This window comes from Euprymna scolopes, chromosome 38 (genome assembly GCF_053919585.1).
Source record: "Euprymna scolopes isolate OS-2025 chromosome 38, ASM5391958v1, whole genome shotgun sequence".
In the NCBI taxonomy this organism is placed as follows: domain Eukaryota; kingdom Metazoa; phylum Mollusca; class Cephalopoda; order Sepiida; family Sepiolidae; genus Euprymna; species Euprymna scolopes.
In genome coordinates, this window is record NC_136519.1 from 50,894,673 (window position 1) to 50,921,226 (window position 26,554).

The 26,554-nt window shown below is 31.1% G+C and overlaps 1 pseudogene; it reads right to left on the minus strand.

The window, feature by feature from the left end:
* Positions 1–10,953: 10,953 nt before the first annotated feature.
* LOC145263422 (U2 spliceosomal RNA) lies at positions 10,954–11,111 on the minus strand (annotated as a pseudogene).
* Between the last annotated feature and the right edge of the window lie 15,443 nt (positions 11,112–26,554).

A 26,554-nucleotide genomic window follows, 5' to 3' on the forward strand; every position in this document is an offset into this window, starting at 1 on the left:
ACGTCTCTTACGTCACAAAGGAAGATCGTTTGCAATATATTTAGAGAGTCAGTTGAGTCAGAGTAGAGGTTGGGAGTTAGTTAAGAGTGCAGAGTCTGCAGTGGATTTAGCTGAAACCCTTTTGGAAGCGATCAAAAAGGGAAAGAAGAAAATATATTTCTGAATGGCAATTGAATTTCCTGATCATCACTCATCAAGTTGGGATAAAAAACATCAGCATGAACTTTGTAAACCTTTGTCTTCGTTGTCATCTTTCAAACAGAAAAGGTAATGTGTTTTGTGATTATCTTTGTAAACGAACTTAGTATGAAACACCCATTCCAAAGTTGATTGAATCCCCTCCTTCAATAATGAATTCTCATCTCCTATGTGTTAAACATATCAACTATGTGTAATCCATTATAAATGCCGTTATCAGTCCCCGTTCTATGTAGGCTGCGTTTCCGATATGCACACTCACCTCACCACACAACCTTAGAACTTGCACTAAAACTTATTTCGATTTCAAATGATGTAAGTTTATATCAATATCACATCATGTAAAACAGGATTTGAAAGTCGTGTGGAGTGTTGAAAGTAATGATTTTAGTTGTAACAATTTTATGCAGCTTATCGCGTTTTGTATTCGCACTTAACACACACGCACACACACATATACATACATACATACACACACACATACACACACACACACACACACACACACACACACACACACACACACACATATATATATATATATATATATTGTTTGCTTCCAACAGTCTAGAAGACTATATGTTGCGCCTGTAAAGGTAGTCGAATACCGTCTTCTATGGCTGAGTAATCCTATTTTCCTTCTACATTATCAGTTGCAGACATCGCAGGTTTAGGTATATATATATATATATATATATATATATATATATATATATATATATATATATATATATACGTTTCATTAAATAGCACAGACAACTCTTGCTTGTTTTTCTTGTAATCCTCCTTTTGTCTTTGTTGGACCATTTTCCGAACATTTTTTCGAGTTATACGTTCCGACAAAGAGAAAAGGAGGATTACGAGAAAAACAAGCAAGAGTCGTATGTGCTATTTAATGAAACATGCATAAAAGAAAAATTGCTGCCTAAATATACTAATATATATATATATATACATATATATACATATATATGCATATATATATACATAGATATATATATAGATATATACATATATATGCATATATATATACATAGATATATATATATAGATATATACATATATATGCATATATATACATGCATATATATACATATATATGCATGTATATATGTACATATATATATACATATATATGCATATGTATTCATATAGATACATGTATATATATACATATATATAAGAGAGAAATTAATGAAAACAAAGAGATGTAGTGTTTACCTGATATACGCAATAGTTAACTTTAAACTAATATAAATAGCAATATTTATATATAGTAAATATAATCCCAACCGAATTTAAAAAAAGCTTCATACGCAATAGAGAGTAAAGCTTATGATAAGAGAAAGAAAATTAAAACTGACACTTGAACTTAACAATCATAATTCATTATTTAACTGAATACTCCAAAAAAACATTTATAAAGTTTTTATTCCGCGGAGTTTCAAAAAATGCTATTCTTATCATTCTTTTTATGAAAGGACATAAAAAATCAGCAAATTATATGTGTAGCAATGCTAGAATTTGCTAGTTAAGGCATTAAGTGAAACCGCAATTTATTGTAGTTATAAATTGTCAAATAAAAAAGTGGAAAAATGTTGGATATGTAAAAAAATATATATACAAACAAACCGCGTATATTCAGCTATTTATATTTCAGCTTGCATGAAAATCATCGATATTGATCCGAAATGCAAAATAGCTGTTTAGAGAGAATGGATTCCAAAATAAATCCAGCGTGACGATATATCTGAATGGAAAGCCTTCAAAACAGCTGGAATAATGATTTTGTTGTGTTTTTCGGGCAGTGCAGTAGCTCAAAGAGAAGTGTGCCCTTAGTCAAAAAGGACCTAATAGTAAAAAAAGATAAAACCAGTACTAGTATATATATATATATATATATATATATATATATATATATATATATATATATATATATATATAGAGAGAGAGAGAGAGAGAGAGAGAGAGATGTTAATTGGTTTTGTTTTTGCGATACGTTTTTGAGTGAATTCAATTATCTATGAAAGTGCATTTTAACCTAAATGCGAGTTGGAAATAATTTTCCCTTTAACCAATTTGGTACCTCCACATGGGGATCGGTATATATATTGTTTTTTAAAATATAATAATCCATCATAGTTTAAAAACAATATATATATATATATATATATATATATATATATATATATATATATATATATATATATGCACACAAACACCCACACCCACACACACACACACACACACATATATATATACTGGTTGGCGCTTTTAGCGTTTTTTATTCGAACACAGCGTACGCAGTCGCAGCCGCACGAACAGTCACACACACATATACGTGTTTCTGTAATGTTAGTGAAACAGAACACAAGCGGAGTGCTAAACTATTATGATGAACTATAAGTAAGCGCGTAATATTTAATTATCTATTTATTACAGAAAATCATTAGAGCAGACTTGGTTTCGAATATGCTCAAATAATCATCAAGCTAAAGACAGTCCGGTAATGGAGAAATATTGAAGGTGTCTGTTGTTTCAATTTGAAACCAAAGCTCTCGGTGTTAGTCTTCTTTTCTGTAATATATATATATATATATATATATATATATATATATATATATATATATATATATATATATATATATATATATATATATCCATCGATCAATCTATTTATCTATCTATCTATCTGTATATGTATACTAGCAGGGGTTACCCGGCGTTGCCTGGGTGATCGGCCCCCTTCCCACTCCAAGGGGTAACAAAAAAAGTCACCCATCTGGATTTACATCCTTGGTGCCAGCCTCCCCCCTTCAGGGAGAGATAATCCCCAACCCCACCTTCAGGGAGGAGGGTGCCTGGAGGATTCTCCTCCCTCCCCCAAAGAAAAATGTCACCTCCTCCTGGCCTCTTCGCCCGCCAACCCTGGGGGGGACACCGGCTCCCTCCTTTTGGGGGAGAAACTGCCAAGCTCCCCCCTTTCGGGTGAGAAAATGCCAGGCTTCCCCTTTTGGTGGGGGGATGGTGGCGTGGCCTTCGTTATAAAGATGGCCGGCCAGCTGAAAAAATGACGTCATCGCCGAGGTCCCAACAAGCAAGATATGTGGAACTCTTAGACTGTCAATAATGAACAGTAATTTTTACAGACAGCGTTACAAAACTTCAAAATTGGATTGAAATAAAGAACACCATGATTTATACTGAAACTCATCTAATATTAATAACAAAAAAAAAAATTAAAAAAACACAAGTTGTTTGTTTAAGTATTATAAGCAATTGAATATTTCGTTGTATTATTGATTTTAAAGATAAGAATGCGTTCTTTAATTACTTATAAATTACATTTTAAAAAAGTGAAGGAACACGATTTGATTTGTAGTAAACTTGACGTTTATTTAATATAATTAAATGAAAATTATGCATGTAAGATTATGACTATTTGAAGCAGAACACAATCAAAACATTTGATATGAGTTAAGACAATAAACAAATATTAAAATTAAACTATTTTTTTAATCAAAATGATTTTTTTAAATCAAAATGAATGTTATTTTAATCGAAATGAACAATATTTTTGAAAAATCAAAATGAATATTTTTTTTAATCAAAATGAATATTTTTAAATGGGTTTGTATTACTGTACACATAGATTCGAAAAAGTTGTCAAAAAACAAATATATAACAAATAAATGTCATCAAAGGCAAGATAAGTTACTTTTCTACCAAACTGGATATCTTTTTCGTATTTTTATTCAATGTAACATGTTTATTCAGCTCGAAGACCATACAGTGTTTACCGATGTATTGGAAAATTCAAGATGGCGCCTGACTCCCTCTTTAACACAGTAAGTTTGGGAAAAGGTGTTATAAATAAAAAAACTGGATAAAATACTGTTAAAAACTCGCTCAATATATGTTACCGTGACATAGCTTGACATATATACGGCGGGTTTAAAAAATTGTTTTTTCTAGTTTTTTTTATTTATAACACCTTTTCCCATACTTACCGTGTAAAAGGGGGAGTGAGGCGCCATCTTGAATTTTCCAATACATCGGTAAACGCTGTATGATTTTCGAGCTGAATAAACATGTTACATTGAATAAAAACACGAAAAATATATTCAGTATGGTAGAAAAGTAACTTATCTTGCCTTTGATAACATTTATTTGTTATATATTTGTTTTTTGATAACTTTTTCGAATCTATGTGTACAGCAATACAAACCCGTTTTTCGAGCTGAATAAATATGTTACATTGAATAAAAACACGAAAAATATATCCAGTTTGGTAGAAAAGTAACTTATCTTGCCTTTGATAACATTTATTTGTTATATATTTGTTTTGTGACAACTTTTTCGAATCTATGTGTACAGTAATACAAACCCGAAATGAACTTAAGACCACGAGTGAACGCGCGTTTTTTTAGTTTTGTTTCATATATATATATATATATATATATATATATATATATATATATATATATATACATAAGTATTTTTAAATTTTATCTTTCTAGCTGTAAAAAAAAAGTTTTAAAATTTTATCAGCCGGCATAATTTAGGAAAATTAATTTTTGCTAGATTTTTAAAACATGTGTGTCAACAGCTTAAAAAAATCGTCTCTTCAAAAGAATGTGTTTTAAAGAAGACGGTAGTGAACGTGTGTGTGTGTGCGTGTGTGCGCGTGTGCTGAGTAGTAGTACAAATAGTCCTTTGGAGGACAGCGTTTGTTTTCGTGTTGTGTGTACGTGTGTGCGGCTAGCGCCAGAATGGCGGACGTGGTGTCGGAGGTTGGATTGTGAGGCTGGTGTAAGTTTCGTAATTTTGTAATTTGCAAATAGCAAGTTAGAAAAAAATAAAACCTTCCAAGATGGACAATAAATCAGGGCATAATATTTTATGGTAAATTTAAGAGCGTAGGAACCATAGTTTTTAGGAGATGTGATTATTGGATTAACCAATCAGAAATCCTCTGTGCCACACACATCTCTGTTTTTATAGATGTATAGATAGATATAGATAGATATACATATATATATATATATATTTCTATCTATCTAGACAGATAGAGAACGAGCGTGTGGGGGATGGCGATTAACCAGGCTGTCTTATTAGTTGATATACATATTATATACATATTTTATATATGTATATATAAAATATGTACACACACATATGTATATATATATTTATATATATATATATTATATATATATATGTATGTATACAGTAGAACTAAGCTATTTTCTCAGGTTACGATGTGGAATACGGTGTTTGTTTTTAATTTGCCTCGCCTTACGGTGCTATCGATATTACATACTGTACGGTATTTTGTTACTAATTTTTAATGCCTATTCCGGAGTTCTTCTCTGTCTTTCTCTCTTTCTCTCTCTGTCTCTCTCTACATACCCTACTCTGATCATTCCCGAAAGGATGAAACACTAGTCTCTGTAGGTATTTAATAATAATTATAGAAAATAATTACATATATATATATATATATATATATATATATATATATATATATATATATATATATTTATAAAAGTTTATGTTTCTGTGTGTCTGTCTGTGTGTCTCTCTGTGTACATTTTCCTATGCAATAACTCTGTCGATTTTTTAGTCTACAGACTCGAAATTTGATATACAGGGTATTGAGACTTGTGAAAATCTTAGTTATCGGTTTTCGGCCAGAAATCTGGCTGTTAAGGAGTCAGAGTTCAACGCTTTGACCTTTGAGAACTCTACCAAACTCCTCCGACAATTTTGGGTCTAAACACTTGAAATTTTAGATATAGGTTCCTTGGACATGGATCTAACTTAATAACGGTTTTTTGTTTTGTTTTTTGCTCAGCATACACCTCCAAACACCTGGGCAACGTCGGGAACCCATGCTAGTATATATATATTTCTCTCTCTCTCTCTCTCTCTCTCTATATATATATATATATATATATATATATATATATATATATATATATGCATATATAATTCTTCCTCTTTGTAGTGGAGTGCTTGCACCGGGTTTACTGTACGTAAAATAACCTTGTTACTTTCTTTCTTTTACTAAGTTTAAAATACGATATCAACTATAAGAATCGTTTTCACACTCGTCGACGTCTTTGTCAAAACAACTAAAAATTACACAACCTATCGATTTATAACATTAAACACAGTACGTGTAGATTGGTGATGTTTCAAACCTCCACACTTCATATATATTATATATTGAAGTGTTTAGTTCCTAAATATTTACGTCTTTTATATTAATGGTTCTCCTAATAAACCAAACAATCCAATTAAAAATACAAAAGTTTATTGGTTCATTTTTTTCCAAATTTTCATGAGATTTTACGACATTTATAGGTAATCTCATAATGAATATCGCATGGAGAATTTTCGGCGACAGATCGTGTTTATGTAATAAAGTTATGCTCTCCGACAGCCAGCCAAACAAAACACGCGCGCGTTGTTTGGCTAACGGCATGACTATTTGTCGGCAACAATTTTACATGTGTTATTCGATTGAAGGTTACTCAAAAACCTGTAAATTTCGTCGCACCTACAGAAAAATAAAAATACTGACGTGTAAAATACATGAATATTTATATATTTAATAAGCACACACTCGTTGTTGTTTTTTGCAATTGGCTTTTTTGTTTGTGAAAATCAAGCTATCGTTATCAATTTAGCCTGTTTTGGCCTTTTTTTCTGAAAGATTGGCTTCAAGTATTTAGTAGAGTCTGGCAACCCAACCTAGGTCAGCTATAAGACATGTTTATTCTTTTAGAACTTTTAAAACGCACATAATTTTCAGATTGAAAAATAATAAATAAAACAAAACAAAATACTTGGTGGACTTCCGTCTTCATATTACTTTAATTTTAATTTTCACTTATTCATAAATATTTCATCGATAATAAGCCCTTATAGGCTTAAATTTTGAATTATAACGTTCTACCACAGTGAACACCCACTATTTAACCACTCCCGTTGTTAATGTTGTCACCAGCATTTAGAATTTTTCTTTTAAAATTTTCGCGAATTTCTACGACGCTTATCCTTAATTACACACTTACCTTGGAAAAGAATGTATACACCTTACCAATGGCGTTATAGTTATAAATATACTGAACACGTTTACCCTTTTATAAACTTTAAAAACATAACTTTTAGATTTCAAAATAGTTTAAAAAAAAGAATTGGTTGACCTAAACAATGCTTCCCGTACCATTTACTTAAAAATAAAAAAAAATCACTTATTCGTAATTTTTTCAGTTGATTATAAACGCTTACGCGCTTAAATTTCGAATTATAACGTTCTACTACAGTGAACACTCACTTTTGGCCACTCCCGTTGTTAATGCGGCAATTAGCATTTAGATTTCACTTTTTCAATTTTTCGCAAATTATTACGGCGCTTATCATAGATTACACGCTTCGCTATCACAGTCCCAAAATACCTTGGAAAAAATTGTATACAAATTACCAAAAGAAAAGGGAAACGTTTAACGAGTAGGGACAGCATTAACTGACGTTGCAAAAAATGTTTCTTACATTTATTAGAACGTTATCATTACAAATTAAACCCCGATAATTAATCATTAAAAATACTGCCTTAAATTTATTTTTTAATCTAAAAATTGTGAATATTTAAGAGACGCTCAGTTGATGAAAGAGCTGGTATAAAGTATGTTTATATAAACAATATTGGTTACATATTTAAGGATATCACCCCTATATATATATTCGGGAATTATCAGTGTAGGGAATTACGATTACAGCCGGTCGGGAGCTTCGAACATGCTAATCTCTGACTACATTAGCAAGGAACAAACAACACGGCCAACTTCAACCGCGAAAAATACAATTGAAATTAATATTTATATTAATGTGTATAGCGGGATAAAGTGATCTTCTGATTATGATATCAGTTGATGCACATGCGAGCTTAACTTTCAGACTTTAATTTCAACTTAGATTTTTAAACAATAAGAGCCGAGTTCTAAAAGGGGCTGACATAATTATTACTATAATTATTTTAATGCATACAAGAAACAGTGTTTCATCTGTTCGGGAATTATCATAGATTAAATAATATGGTATACTGCACCCTCGTATCAAGATTGTTCCTTCAGCCTAGAAGTAGGAAAATATCGAAATATTACGAGTGATTCTCTGCTTATTCCGGCGTATTTTCTCAGCCTTACCGATCTCAATCAACGTAATTCGAACAAGATGCGGTTCATTAATAAGCTTTGCTTCGTTATAGACGTTTCACGGGTACAATATAAGAGGCGTCTCTCTCTCTCTATCTCTCTATCTGTCTCTCTATCTCTCTCATATATATATATATATATATATATATATATATATATATATATGTGTGTGTGTGTGTGTGTGTGTGTGTGTAGAACAATTATGAAAACATATTTCTTATTTGCTGACGTATATTGATACACAATATTTTGGAAAAATCTTCTTTCTTTCGAAAAAACATATCTTCCACCATTTCCTAGCTTTTTTCAATGCATTGTATTCTATCTGGGTATAAGGGCAGTACTTGTCATGTTGAAACAAAAGTAGTGTTAACGTGATAAGGAATGTTTCCTTGTATTTTCATGAGTCTTTCCCACTCTGTACGCAAACTCCTTTGCACACATGTGAATATGTATACGTATATATATATATATATAGATAGATAGAAAGAAAGATATATATATATATATATAAACAAGACGGATACAGACACAGCGAAAGAGAAAGTAAAGGTAGTTACCAATAAGTCATTAGGAGACAGCTGAGATGTTTTAATTTTAATAGAGTCTACACATTTACGGTACCTTAACGTAGTTTTAACATACTCTAATGGCGGCATAGGGATTTGTTTGCAAAAAAATAAAATTTGAATCAATAATTTATTTTTGAAAAATTGCATCTTAAAAATAAATTTGTGTTTTTCCCAAAACATTATGCATGGTGCATTGCAAAATTACTCCATCATGCTTTAATCCCCCAACTCCATTCCTGATGTTCTCCTTAAATTTTTGAAGAGTTGCAGCTTTGGTGATGAGAAATTTTCCTTTGATGTAACCCCCACAAGTAAAATATATATATGTAAAATTCAAAAAAATAAACGGTTTGAAAAAAACTGAACAAGGACAGTATCTCTTCGAATAAATAAACATATTTATTAAAATTAAATTCGATATTTCGATTCATAAGAGAATCTGCATCAGGAAAAATGTTCTTTCCTCTTTTTCTTCCACTGTGATAGCACTTGGCACTTTTTTTTTACAGATGTTTGTGAAATGTAAGATTTAAATGTTTAAAAACGCTGATAGAGCGTGTTTGTGTTTAGTGACAGAAAATCTGTTGATATAGAATGCACTTATTTGGTCTTTAAACCGATTAATTTTTTTAATTTTGCATTCCATATTAACAGTGCTTTAAGAAGTAGATTTTCTATTGTATATATATATATATATATATATATATATATATATATATATATATATATACATATATATACTAGCAGGGCGACCAAACGTTGCTCGGGATTTAAAGAAAATTAACAAATGTTCCACACTTCTAATACTTTTATTGTCATCAAAATCGATGAAAATTCGTAAATCAAATCAATTGATTGCCTGCTCTTGTCAGGACATTACCACTGTGCACTGAGCGGAAGCTTCACATGCCTCCCCGCAGTGATTTAGTCCATAATCCAGTCTAGTCTACATTGCAATGTAGAGAACCTACTGTTGATTTTATGAAATTATTTTTAATAATTAAGTATAAAATGCACAAGTCAAGTACAATGATCCAATTATACTGTAAACAGAAGAGTTAATTTTGAACGCGCCTCTGTTTTATCAAAGAACCTACTGGGGAGTTTATATACTGGACCATTTTGCTTATATACCGACGAAACTTGAATGCAATTATGTTGGTAGGCTGCATAAAAGTATTAACTTTAACCAACATTTTTCTGTTTCTTCGTATATCAGATTACTTTGATTATCGATCCTCATATTTATCAGAGGTATTCCGATATAAAACCTATCTAAAATAACCCCCAGGCACATAAGATATATATGTGCGTAATTAACAACAAATCGGCCCAGCCGTTTCGGAGCCTAAAGGGAACGAACTCACACACACAGAAAAGTGCATTTTATATATATATATGTAGAGAAAAGATAAACTTCTTTTCAATTAACGAAAATACACATTAAGAAATTTCCGTGCGGAGTTTGAACCTACAGACCACGTCATGCAAAAAAGAACGCAAAAAACACAAAGACAACACAAAAGCACGTCACTTTTCAAGTATTATAAAATTCATTCCAGTTAATGAAAAAAAAGAAGAAATTTACGTGTTGTGTTTTAACTTACAGACCACGTCATAAAATAATAACACACTATCATCTAACCCATCGTGGAATTTTCACGGCCCGCTGTTCTATCATTGTAACTAAGCGACGAGATTGGAAAGAAGGCTGATAGCCATTAGTCGCGTACTCTCGTGTAATGAATGAATTCGTGAATGTAGGATTGAAATGAAATTCTTATAGATAAACTAAAATGACCGAAAATGGGCTGAAATGACTTAAATAAATAAAAAGTAAATGACTTAGAATGACTTTAATGACCTTAAGGATGAATTGAATGACTTAAGAATGACTTGAAGGCTTAAAAAATTACAGAAAAAAAACAACTTGAATGATGTGGAGAATGACTTGAATGTCTTTGAGACTAACTGGTTGTAAAGTGGGTGATCATATTACATTAAATTAATACAGAAAAGGGATCCCCCACTTTATATCACAAAGTTACAAACATAAGTACAGCATGTAGTAAGAACATATACTACACTTTGATCTTGGCCAAAAGGCCAAGAAAACGGTATTTATTTGCTCTCCCACCAAGCAAATTAGGCACAAGGCCGATTTTTAAAGTGAGGATGTAGGGGAAATGAGGCCCAACTCCCCGGGAAGAAGGGGAGCTGGATAGTGACAATTGGTATGAAGGGTTGCCTCTACATTGACCACATATGGTCTTCGCTTGCAGTATCTACCGAAACACATACTAAACTTTGATCGTGGCCAAAACGCCAAGAAAAGCTTAAAAAGCTAAGAACAGCATCTATTAGCAACAGACCTTTGATCTTAACCATAATGTCCAAGCATAAAAGTGTTACGGACTGACCGACAGACCGAATGAGTGACTTGTAAAGTCGCTTGCACGCGACCACAAATGGCTTTTCCGATGATAGATGAATTAAAATAACGTTTTTGATTATTGATTATCGGTAATTATCATGGGTACTTTGAGCCAAAACTTAACAAAGATCACTCCCAAACTTATATAGTAAACTTCTTTAAATTGAAAAGCAAATCTGTTCAGCCGTTTAGGGATCTATAAGGAACAAAGGAACACAAACACACAGAAAATTTGCATTTATATAATTGTAGAATAGATAGATAAAGATATATATATATATATATATATACAGAGAGAAAGAGAAAGAGAGAGAGAGAGTGTGTGGGTGTGTGTGTAATATAATAATTTTCCACCTCTCAAGTTTTCTCAGTTGGCCATTTATTACATTTTATATTGTTTCGTACTTCAACTAACCAATCTGCAAAATTATGTTATTGCTGCATATTTAGTCACGTACTCATCAGATGCTTATTTTATAAAGCTTATAAATACACTATTATGACAATTTACATGGTTAATGCAACCGACATGTCCTGTCGTTCCTGCTTTGCTCGAAGATCATGATCGAGTTGCAGTTATGTTAACTTATATAAAATATATTCGCAATTTGGTTATATTTTTGTATATTTTATTTTCAATTCATTCAAATTTTCGCACGTTGTACTTTTTGTTAATTTTACCATTTTTAAGTTATCAAAATTATTATACTTATGCTTTATTTTACAGTTAATATTAAATGATATAAGTTAAATTCGAAACTTCATGTTTCCTTTCGTTTGTTTACATTTTTCGAAGGTTTCATTAATAGTTTAATTTTAATTAATTTCGGAAAAGTTATTATCATCGTCATAAGTTAAAACAATTTATGGGTGCATATGTATTTAAATTAATTTTTGATATCAACTTTATTTACGTTGTGTATTAATGCTTTATTTATTCGAAGTAAACTTATTCTTTCTTTCTTTCTTAGTTTTATTAGCAGTCAAAGAGGTGCAAGTCTTGTAAACTCAATATCTCACAATCTTATACACTTTCTACTTCAATTGAATTTCAGTGGACTGGACCAAAGGTAATTTATTTGTAATAGAGCGCGTATAATCGCGATGAAAATTAGCCCCAACAACAAAGGATGATCAGCATGCAAAGAGATTAGCAGCAGTAGTTTAAAAACTGCATATGCAAATTAGGAAATATGCGCGAAAGAGGGAGGAATAAAGGAGAAAAGCTGCAACACGTGCTTCCGAGAGAACGAAAGTCGGTGTCGAAGAAAATAGAAGTGTGAAAGAGTAGCGAGAAATGGCTGGCTGCGACTGGCGTGTAAGCGGAAGGAGGAGAAATAACCGGGCAAAATTAACATGTGACAGCGCGATACTTTTTAATCGACGCCGAAAGTCACTGCAATAAAAAAATCCTTTTGAAATAAGAAAAAATGTCGATGTGGGATTTTATTTAGTTCTTTCGTTTGTTTGTTTGTAAGTGCAATGTTACATCATATTTATTTCGGGGCTCGCAACTAGGCCTTTTAATATAAAATTTTCAATATCAAAATAAAGAAAAAATCTAAACGTTTCCACGGAAGAAATTACAGTCACAAAAGAGGGGTGAAATAAACGGCCGATAGTGAAAAACTTGAAACAAAAATGGTATTACACCAGTCGATGAGGACATTTTTTCGCTTGCTTTTTCTTATCGTCTGCTCACTTTCGAATTTCTTCTATTCCTGTTAGTCATATTTTCTGGTTTTGTGGGGACCGTAGTTGTCTATATTCTTTAATTTAAAAAAAAAGAATGTACTAGTCATACGGTTGGTTATGCTTTAATTTAAGTGATATTGTTTCGATACTCATTTTAACGTAGCAAATAGCTTGTTTTGTTTTAGAGAGAAATTTGGAATAAATCATTTGGATTGGAATACATTTTTAAAGTTTTTGTTTAGATTGTTTTATAAATTACTAAAATTTCAGCATTTGAAAAAAAATCTCCCTGGAATTTTGCAAAACTGGAAATGGGTTGTATGTTTTTTCTTTTTCTTTTTTTTTTTGTTGAATAAGACTGAAAAAAAGCCACGCTTATTTTATCACAACCTATGCGAAACAATTTATAAATAATGTTTGTTATATTTGCGAAATGTTTTTAACGGTGTTCGGTGCTTTTATTTGTTGGGAGTTTTTTTTCAGCGTAGATTCAGATAAATACGGAACGCTTAAATAAAAAATGTTAAGTTGTTTTAATTTGGAAATAAACGAAAAAGTGCGTGACGATCAATTGGCATGAATGAAATTGTTCTTTGTAACTTAAATTCAGTATCTGGCATTGTACCTATGATAAAAAGAGAAGTGTCAATGATCGAAAGAGAAGTGTCTATTATAGAAAGAGTAGGGTCCATGATAGAAAGAGAAGTGTATATTATGGACAAAGAAGTGTCTATGATGGAAAGAGTAGTGTCTATGATAGAAATAATAGTACCTATGATAGAAAGAGAAGTGTGTATTGTAGAAAGAGATGTATATATGATAGAAAGAGAAGTGTATATTATAGAAAGAGAAGTATACATTATAGAAAGAGAAGTGTATATGCTAGAAAGGGGAGTGTCTATGATAGAAAGAGAAGTGTATGTTATAAAAAGAGAAGTGTATATTATAGAAGAAAAAGTGTCTATGATAGCAAGAAAAGTGTCTGTTATAGAACGAGAAGTGCCTATGATAGAAAGCGAAGTGTCTATGATAGAAAGAGAGTGTACATTATAGAAAGAGAAATGTATATGATAGAAAAAGAAGTGTCTATGATAGAAAGAGAAGTGTATATTATATACATAGAAGTGTATGCTATAGAAAGAGAAGTATCTATGATAGAAATAGAAGTGTCTATGATAGAAAATGAAGTGCATATTATAGAAAGGGAAGTGTGTATTATAGAAATAGAAGTGTATATTATAGAATGAGAAATATCTATGATAGAAACACAACTGTATATTATAGTAAGAGAAGTGTATATTATGAAAGCAGAAGTTTGTATTATAGAAAGAGAAGTGTCTACGAAAGAAGGAGAAGTGTCTATCATAGACGGAGAAGTGTATGCTATAGAAAAAGAAGTGTCTATGATAGAAAGAGAAGTGTATATTATAGAAAGAGAAGTGTATATATTAGAAAGAGAAGTGTCTATGATAGGAAAAAAGGCTGTATATTATAGAAAGCGAAGTGTATATTATAGAAACAGAAGTGTCTACGATAGACAGACAAGTGTATATTATAGTAAGAGAAGTGTATACTATAGAAAGATAAATGTCTATCATAGAAACAGAAGTGTATATTATAGAAAAAGAAGTGTCTATTATAGAAACAGAAGTGTGTATTATGGAAAGAGAAGTGTATATTATAGAAAGCTAAGTGTGTATTATAGAAAGAGAATTGTATATTATAGAAAGAGAAGTGTATATTATAGAAAGGGAAGTGTGTATTATAGAAAGAGAAGTGCCTATTATAGAAAGAGAAGTACCTATGATAGAAAGAGAAGTGTATATTATAGAAAGAGAAGTGTATAATATAGAAAGAGAAGTGTCTATGATAGAAAGCGATGTGTACATTATAGAAAGAGAAGTGTCTATGCTAGAAAGAGGAGTGTCTATGATAGAAAGAGAAGTGTATATTATAGAAAGAGAAGTGTCTATGATAGAAAGAGGAGTGTCTATGATAGAAAGAGAAATGTATATTATAGAAAGAGAAGTGTCTATGATAGAAAGAGGAGTGTCTATGATAGAAATAGAAGTCTCTATGATAGAAAGAGAAGTGTATATTATAGAAAGAGAAATGTGTATTATAGAAAGAGAAGTGTCTATGATAGAAAGAGAAATGTATATTATAGAAAGAAAAGTGTCTGCTAAAATTGTGGGTGCTCATTTTCCACGGCTATAGAGATTGAAGATATAAATAGCGACGAATTTTTTTCTGCAGACAGTCGGAATGTCATTGGCAGACTTTGGACAACAGATCAAGTTTCCAGGACATGAAACGTAACTTAGGCATCAAAAGTTTGTGACTGGACTTTTGCTATGTCGATTTACGAATAGAGAACTTAGGGGATAGCGGAACTTAGAGATTCATGAGTGATTAACAGTGCTCGAGCCTTATAGACCTGCCAAGGCTTAATAAGGTTAAACTGTCTTATGACACGAAAAGAGGGTAATGTTATAATTGCTGTGTAATGTTAATATCCGATTAAGTCGAGGGGACGGATAATGCTTCTGGCGCGTTGAGTTAGGCATCAAGCGTAATTGTCTCTAATAACTTCGCCAGAAGTGGCTGATCACTTAAGACACAAACTGCAAAACCGAAACTTTTTTGAATAATCTCGCCAAAAATGTTACGAGAGAAAAAAGATCGTCACTAAACAAATAGGGATTAACTAGTGTTTTTTAAATAAAAAATAACTGAGCATTAAAGAGATAAATGAGTCCTAGGACTAGGAACACTGTTATAACTTGTATAGTCAAAGGTTTGGAAAAGGGAGTTTTAACCAAAATAAAAATATATTGTGCAGCTGCCGTAAAAATCCATCAATGAGTAAGGGGAGGTATGGCGCCCCCTTAAAAGAAGAATAGAGGAACACTGGAAAGATTTCACCCGCGGAAAAAGTCGAAAAATCATCCCTAATAGACCATATATGGAAATAGAGTGACACCCATTCCCCAATATGAGATGATGTCAAAATACTGAACACAGAAGAGAGATGGCAGATCAGAAAGTTTAAGGAAACAGTACATATGGTAGTCAGCAACAGTATCTTAAGCCGTCCTAGTATCGAATTAAACTGCATTTTGATTCTCTTAATTACAAATTTACATGAGAGAAAAAATGAGAAAAATTAGCAAAACATGTGCCTAGCCCAAAGGAGGTAATCCCCTCTTTCGTTAGAGTTATCTCCCTGCATCTTGTTAAAAAAATCAAAAACAAATAAAAAACACGCGTGAATGTTTATCCACTGTTCCTTAAAATTGTTGTTACTAATATTGACAATAATATAAGGATGCAGCTAAAATTGAATCATAAGAATGCCTTAATATTATAAAGAGTTTTTAATGAATCAATTTTGTTTAATTAATACATTATTAAATTTTATTGTACACTATTTTATATACGAAATATTTTTCCTTTAGTCATTATTTTGTTCTCGCTCAAATCCTCATCAAGAATCGCTCACTGAAAACAATCAGTCGTGTTTCCTGGAATCTGAAATGTCAATAATCTCCACCTATTAACTTTGAAAATTTATTCATCTTATAGTAACAACCGTTTGCCCTTGATCTTTCGCTGGCAATGACCATTGATGTTTACTGGAATTTAGGTAGTAACAAGCATCGCCAAGGCCACAGTTTGCTTCGCACTTATATGCTTGGTCTTTTCAACCAGCTTGACACGTCTTGACTATTTTGTGTGATATAAACCGACGCACACAGTACATCTTTTTTTGTTTGAAGGAGAGAGAGAGGGGTAAAGTAAAATAGTGTGCTGTAATTCTAATTTAATTTTTACCGAAAATAATTTCTATAAAATCTTCTGGTTTTAATTTCCGGCTTTAGCAGACATCTTATATCGTTGTGATGCTGAAAACAAATACTACACGCTGATGTTAGTTCACATGCGAATAAAGTAGTAAAGGTTGATATCTTTTATGATAAGAAGTGGTCGTAGTTAATCCCTGGAAGTGAGTAACCTAGTATTCGGCCTTATTATATTAGACAAGACATGGCATCCCTAATTTGAGAGACTGTGTAAAGTATGTTCGTTCATAATGAAACTATAGATCGATGCAATATCAAATGCTCTTGCCAAGCTTTACCTTCTCTTTAAAGTGAAAAATATTTTCAGTTTTCAGCATAGATTTTTCCCAAGCATTTATTCTTTATTTTGGGAGTAGAACTAGTAAAATTATAGAATTACCTACTCATAATGAAGAGAAATTTATTATCGGCTAATTTAATATATTATTCTCCCTGACATTAAGTATTCCCTTTTAGGACGTATTGAACAGTTGCGTACAAACTATCTGGTCATCCGACATTGCTCAATCATAAAATACGCTTAAATATGATATTTCGATTCATGCAGATTCCGCATATATTATTTATATATTGATGATTTTAAATAATGACTCATGCGCCACCATCGAAAATCGAAACCAAAACGTTTAGCCTACGAGCTATTTTCTCCTCTGCCGTTAATGACTGAGCTATGAAGATATGTTTGTTGCAAGGATAAAAATTAAAACGTGAACCAATAGCTACTACGTTATGCATGCATGTTCGTAATGCCGGCATTCTACCTTCAGCTGGCAAGTTACATATTTTTTAATTTTAACAATTTGGTACAGATATATATGCATATAAATTCGGTTTAAATAGCTTGTCCCGTCTTTCATCGGAGTATTTCGCTTATAGGTTATACTTATCAAAGACATTTCGATACAAAACATACCCAACGCCGCTTCCAATCACATAACGCTTCATTTGTGTTAAATATAATAAAAAATCGGCCCAACCGTTTTTGAGCCCATAGGAAACGAACACACATACACAAACACAAACACAAATTAGGTTTTACGTTTCTAAACTTTTCAGATTATTGTTTGGTTATGCGAATTATTTGGATTCATCGTACTACTGTTCTCATCTTGAGTGTAATTTTCACAACATGTAAATGTAATCTTTCATCCTTTCTATAGCTCACCGAACGACGCCATACTTGCCCCTCTGTATAAAATAAAGGGTTATGTTCAAAATTCCGTCCAATTGCCCGAGTTTGATAGAAACATTTACAGTTAAACAAGATATACTTTAAGAAGGTCGGAGCTTACATCAAAGGAAATGTTTTAAACTGGTAATCAAGATGAGAACACATAATACAAAGGGTCTTTTTGTGTATCTATCTATCTATCTATATATATATATATATATATATATATGTATATATATACATACACACACACACACACACACATATATATATATATATATATATATATATATATATATATATATAACTCACATGACCTTGTAACGGATGTTGAAACCACACATCCGGTTTACGACTTCCGGTTGCACATTCGTACATAAACATGAATCCATAACCGTGTAAACAAATACAAACAATTCGCTACTTTTGCAGGATTTGACCTGCTGCGCACTAAAATATTAATGTTATTATTTAGAAATTATTATTTAATATGTCTGAACTTTCTTACAAATAAATCCACTTTGACCCGTTGACAATCATTAGAACATTTTATAACGGCGATACACCCACTGCCTTTCTTTTTTTAAAATTTATTCGCAATTTTTTAATACATCTTTCTTAAAAACATTCATACATAAATAAATAACCCCGAAACCATGTCTTTTTTTAAATTTGCGTTACAAATAAATAATCAACGTGACAATAAAACGTATTTTTACTGTGTAAGTTTTCAGCGTCTCAATTATTTTTTCGCGTTTAAATTATCCAAATAATAGTTAATACTTTCTGCGTTTTTTTTTTACATCGCTCATTTCTGTATTACGTTTAAGTTATTTTAACGCAATTTTCTTACAAATAAATCTATTTAAGCTCGTTGCAACCATAAGAGAACGGCGATTTACCGAACGCCTACTTTTTAAAAATTAATTCTCCATTTTTTAATACACCTATCTTAAAAATATTTATACATTTTCTTCTACACTACAAGCATAAATAAATACTCCCGAGAATTTGTTTTTTTATTGCGTTGCAAATAAATAATCAATGCGACAATAAAAGTATTGTTTCACTGTGTACGTTTTCAGCGTCCCAATTGTTTTATTTCGCTTTTTAATTATTCAAATAAACGATTTTTAATAGTTTCTGCATGTTTTTACATCGTTAATTTCCGTATTAAGTTTAAGTTATTATAACGCAATTTTCTTACAAATAAATCTACTTTAAACCGTTGACAACCATAAGAGCATTTTACAACGTCGATTTACCGAACGTCCCATTTTTTAATTAATTCTCCATTTTTTAATACACCTTTCTTAAACATATTCATGCCTTTTCCTCTACACTACCAACATAAAAAGTAACCCTGAAAATATACTTTGTTTTAACTGCGTTAAAAATAAATAATCAACGCGACAATAAAACGTATGGTTTTACTTTTTACGCGTAAAATATATATCCAAATTTGAATTAAACATTTAGTATTATGGTATGTGTTCAGTGCACATTTACCTATACGTATGGCAAACGACTTATAATTCAATGGCTGTAAGTTTGTTTTTTCAGAAATAAACAATTATAAACAGAATGGCCCATAGAAATCTATATTCGTTTTATTATAATATACTTTCATAAAAATGTTTCTGCTATGTCGCAAAAAAATGACGTCACAAGTGTCACGCTCATACATTAATTCCATAGCTAATCAAACATACTGAGCCAACGGGTCACGATAGTATATATATATATATATATATATATATATATATATATATATATATATATATATATATATATATATATATATATATATATATATATCAAAGCCAGGGCTTGTTTAGATCAATTTGTTGGATTTAATTTTTTCTCATTTTCTCTCTTCTTTTATTTATTTTCGTCTCTCATCCTTTAGCTCTGTCTTCCTATCTGTCTACCTCAACCTGTATGTATGCATATTTGTTCATATATCTTTTATATATATATATATATATATATATATATATATATGCATATACCTTTTGTATATATGTATGCATATATATGCATACATCTAATACCTTTTATTTTAAACAGTGATCACCACTTATCAAGGCCCGGAAGCCACTCAGGGATAAGGGTTATTGCAAGTACATTACGTTAGTGTGGATATTTGATGAAGTGTTTACTTAAGGGGGCGGTTCATTAAAAATTTGTTAACGTTGGACTTGAAGACATCAAAGTTGTAGTATGGTGGGAAGCAGACAGACCGAACAGAGTTCCACAGGCGTGCAGTTCCTAGAAAAAAGCTTTGTTCATAAAATCCGCGTTTGGATTTAGGCACAGAAATATAGTGGGGGAAAATTTTCACAGTGGATTGAGCTAGACGGGTATTTTTCGTGAAAGATTGGCGAGGGGGAACCAGAGATTGGAGTTCAGACGAGCACCTGCCATGGAAATAACGATAAAACAAGGATAGGCTCGCAGCGTCTCTTCTGTGGGAGAAAGGTTGCAGGGTAGAGAAAAGGACATCCCCCAATAAGCCACGAAGTCTATTTTGTACTCTGTCAAGGCAGGATAGGCTGTTTTTAGCAGCTCCTGCCATGATATGGCAACAGTATTCCATCCTTGGACGTACTTGGCTTTTATATAGATAGAGAATTGCATCAGTAGTGAGATATCTTCTGGAGCGGTAGAAGGATCCCACCATCTACATATATCTGCATATACCTTATATTTATATGTATCTATATATATGTATGCATGTATGTATTAGGCATTTTTAATAAGGCGCAATATACATATATATGTATATATATATATATATATATATATATATATATATGTATTAGTCATTATTTAATAAAAAGCAATATTGTGTATAATCCAAAACATAATATCCTTAAATAACATGCACAATTTTAGAAAGATAATGAATAAAAATACAGTCGACCGATAATCGTTTATTTAGCCAATTCTTTTAGTACACGTTTTTATCAAAAATCGTTTCCATAAAAGCTTGCATCTATTTTTAATGATGCACCTTTTCCATCAATTAGATACACCATCTGTTTCTGAAGTTATATTTCTGTAGCATTGGTGCGAATTATGCCACTTGTACACAGACTGAAGTGATCACGTAGGTATCTGAGACCGAAATGATTATATAGACATTCTGGATCATGTATTCTTAGTAGAATGGTTTACATATCATCTTACATCAAGCACAAGTAAATATATATATTTTTTTTCACATAGAATAAAAAAAAAATATGCAAACGTTAAATGTTAAAGGTTACACTATTAGATTAGTTTCTGGCAAACAGAAAAAATGAGACACTCTCTCATTAATTTATGTCTCTTTACAAATTGAAGACTGTGATAAAGGCTGTTAAAAAGCTACATATTGTAAACACATTTTTTTTAACTACTTTAGTAAAACGGAGGTTCTTTACTTTGAACAATAAGTTGAATTAAAGCTTCCGAACACACAGATATTCATAAACATGTGTTTCGTCATCTACGACTCATCAGCGTGATTCAAAATCGGAACCGGACATCCTCTTCAAACATTACGATGTGTGTATGTGGGAGGGGGGAGCTGTTTTTTGTGCTATAAAAAACAAACACCTTATATATGTTAAGTTGGTATTTACAAAGTTGACTGTCACATATGAACACTTGAAACACACAGAACAACAAAATTATTATCCTTACAATGTACTTTCACATTTAAAACCCCTAAAACACAGAAAAATAAAATAAATGTGCTGAAAGCATGGACTTTAATATGCTAAAAGCCTGCAACATACAAAAATGAAATAATTGTACTAACAAAATATTAAATACTTGCACCATACTAAAAAAATCATGTACAAAATAAGTGGACTGTCACATTTAAAAACCGGCAACACACAAAACGATAAACCTAGTGTATTAACAAAGTGGGCTGTTACATATTAAACACCTACAACACAAAAATACAATTCATGTAGTAACAAAGTAGACTGTCGCATATTTAAATTTTCTATAAAAAAATATTAATGTACTGACACAGTTGACTGTCGCATATTTAAAACATGCGACAGACAAACAAATAAAATAAATGTATTAGCAAAGTAGACTGACACAAATTAAATACATGCAGTATACAAACATATTTAATGTAAAAAGAAAGTGGACCGTCACATATTAAACACCTAAAACAGACAAAAAAAATAAGTGTACTACCAAAGTGGACAGTCATATATTATAAAAACCTGCACTACAAACATAAAAGTAATGTATGAAGAGGTGGACTGTAACATATTAAAACACTGCAACACGGCAAAAAATAAAATATATGTAATAACATAGTGGACCGCCACATATTAAAAAAAGGCAATGCCCATATAATTAAATTAATGTACTTACAAAGTGGACTGTCATATACAAATAACCTGCTTCACATAACAAAAAACTTATGTACTAACAAAATAAACTGTAACATATTAAATACTTGTAACATACAAATAAGTAAAAATCATGTTCTTAAAATGTGGACTGTCACATATTAAAAAAGACAACACACAAAAAATTAACTTAATTTATTAAGAAAGTTTACTGTAACATATAAAAACATGCAACACACAAAAAATAAAACTAATGTTGTAACGAAATGGATTGTAGCATATACAAAAACTGCAACACAAACACAAAATAATTGTCGTCACACAGTTAAGTGTAACATATTAAAAACCTGCTAAAACAAAAAAAATAGATAATTGTACTTTAAAAATTGATTGTAACATATTAAAAATTAATGTAGAAACAAAGTAGACTGTCACATCATAAAACTTGCAACACATACAAAAAGTTAATGTTCTGACAAATTGGATGGTCACATATATAAAAAATGCAACATACAAAGAAAGAAAAGTAATGTATTATAAACGTGCATTGTAACATATTCAAAACATGCAACGAACAAAAATATTTAATGTGCTGATGTTAAATGGGCGGGTAAACAGCAAAACAAAATAAACCAAATACAATACGTAAAAGTCCAGCTAGAATTCGTCACTAACAACTTTCTCTCTCAACTTCCAGCAGGTCTCCCCCAAGTGCCTCTGCCAAAACACATTTTATCAGAAAACTGACCCCATTCCATTTCTATACATGTGCAGTGGAAGATGAGATCTCATGAGATTCCACGAGACTACACCTTATAAATCCATGACTGCCATCTTTAATTTCTCTTTCTCTCAGATCCCATCCGAAGGTAAGTTGTATGGCCACACACACACACACACACACACACACACACACACACACACACACACACACACACACACACACACACACACACACACACACGGGGGCGCCTTCCTCTTTGATTATTACATTCAACTCTGCATGTACAAAGTGGTCTTTCACATATAAAACATCTTCAACACATTGAAAAATTAAATATAGACACTAACAAAGTGAACTGTAACATATACAAATCTGCAACACAAAAAAGTTAAAACTAATGTACTAACAAAGTGGACTGTCACATATTTAAAACCTGCAGATCACAAAAATTGTAATTCATGTACAAACAAATGGACTGTACCATATTAAAACCTGAAACACACAAAGAAATAAAATTCATGAACTATAAAGGATAGCATATAAAAAACATGCCAGGCACAAACAATTTAATTTACAAAGTGGATGTCACATATTTAAAACCTGCAACACAGACAAATAAAAGAAATATATAACCAAAGTAGGTGTTAGAGATTATAAAAACCTGCAACACACAAAAAAATTAAATAAATGCACTAACATAGTGGACTGTCACATTTTAAACACCTGCAACACACAAATAATTAAATAAATGTGTTTATAAAATAGACTGTCATGTATTAAAAACATGCAACAAAACATATATATATACTTACAAAATGACGTGTGAGATATAAACAACCTGCAACACACAAAACAATCCCTGTAATAAAAAATTGGACTGCAACATAATAAAAACCAAAACAAACAAAATTAATGTAATAAACAAGTGACCCGTCACATATCAAAACCATCAACACACAAAAAAATGAATGAACTAACAATGTTGTCTGTCACATACGAAATCCTTCAACGCATACAAAAAATAGTGTATTAAAATGTGAACTGCAACATATTTAAAAACTGCACCACACACAAAATTTATTGTATTTACAATGTAGACTCAAATATAAAAAACGTGCAACACACAAACTAATAATCATATATTTACTAACTAAATGGAATGTACAATATAAAAAACTTTAAACACACACAACATAATAATTTACTTACAAAGTCGACTGTCACATATTATAACCTGCAACACACAGAAAAATAAAATACCTGTACTAATGAAGTGAACTGTCACATTAAAAAAACGGCAACACATAAAAACACACACTTAGTGTATTTATAATGTTGACTGACATATATTAAAAACATGCAACACACAAAAACTGCAGTAATAAATTAGACTATCAGATATAAAAACTTGCAACACATTAGTAATGTACTAACAAAATGGACTATCACATAGTAAAAGCCGGCAACACACAATAAAATAATATAAATGCAGTAACAAAGTGGATTTTAACATATTAAAAACTGCACCTCAAAAACAATAATGTGGGAACAAGTGGCCGCTCACATATAAAAAACTTGCAACACAGAAAAAAACTACTAAAAAGTAGCGGTCACATATTACAAAACCTTCAACATACAAGAAATAAAATTCATGTACAAACAAAGTGGATTGTCACATATCAACAACGTTCCACACAAAACAATAACATTAATGGAGACTGTCACATTAAAAAAAAAACTGCAACACAATTAAAAATAAAATTAATATACGAACAAAGTGGACTATGAAATTAAAAACCTGCAACGCACAAAAAATTAAAATCATATACCAACAATGTTGACTGTCACATATTAAAAACATGAAACACACAAAAAATAAAATAAATGTTATTACAAACTTATTGCAACATAAAAATACAATGAAGGTACTAACAGAGTTTACTGTCACATATTAAAAACCTGCAAGGCACAAAAAATAAAGTAAAACAATGGACTCGCACATATAACTTTAAACAGAAAAATAAAATTAATGTACTAACAAAGATGAGTGTGACATATTTAAAACCTAAAAAACACAAGAAAAAATTAATGTACGTACAAAGTATACTACCAGATGTAAAAATACTAACAAAGTTCACTGCAACATATAAAATAACCTGCAAAACAAAGGAAAATAAAATTAATGTACAAATAATGAACTATCACATATTAAAATCGTCAACACACCAAAAATCAAATTAATGTACGAAGAAATTGGACTTTAACATATAAAAAATCGGCAACACAAACATAAAATTCATGTACTAACAAAGTGGACTGTGACATACAAAAAAAACGACAAAACACAAAACATAAAATAAATGTACTAACAAAGTTGACGGTGATATAATAAAAACTGCGACACACAAAAAATTGATGAATTAGGAAAATGAACTGTCACATATAAAAACATGGAACAAAAAATAAAATTCAGGTACTAACAAAGTCACATATAAAAACGGAAGCACACAAGACACTCAGCGTAATTTATTAAAAAGTTGAGTGTAACATATTACAAACCTGCAACGCATAAAAATATAATTAATGTATAAACAAAGTGGGTTGTCACATATAAAGACCTGCAACACACAAAAAACTAATTAATTACGAAAAGGGCTGTCATGCAAAACACAAGAAGTAAAATGAAACATACAAAAATAAAATAAATGTAGTAACAACGTGGAATGTCTCACATTGAAACCCTGTAACCCAACAACACTAAATTAAGATACGAACAAAGAGTCATGTCACATATGAAAAACCTGCAAAACATTCAAATAAAAAGAAAAATGTACCAACAAAAGGAACTGCCACATATAAAAACCTGTAACACACAAAAAATGAAATTAAGGTACTAACAAAGAAAACTGTCACATATAAAAAATTGCAACACACAAAAATACATTCATATACTAAAAAATCGGACTGTCACATTGTAAAAAGTCAACACAGAAAAACAACATTTATGTACTAAAAGTGGACTGTCACATATTAAAACCCTACACAACACGGAAAAATCAAATCATTGTACTAACAAATTAGAATGCAACATATTAACAAGCTGCAACCCACAATAAAAATAATGTTAGTTTTAAAATATTAAAGTTAGTTTTAAAATATTAAAATCCTGCAACACAAAATAAAAAATGTCCTTAGAAAGTTGATTGTCACACATCAAAAACCTTCAACATACAAAAAAATAAATGTACTTACAAAGTAGACTGTCACATACTAAAATGCTTACACACAAAAGTTAATACTTTTAACTTTTG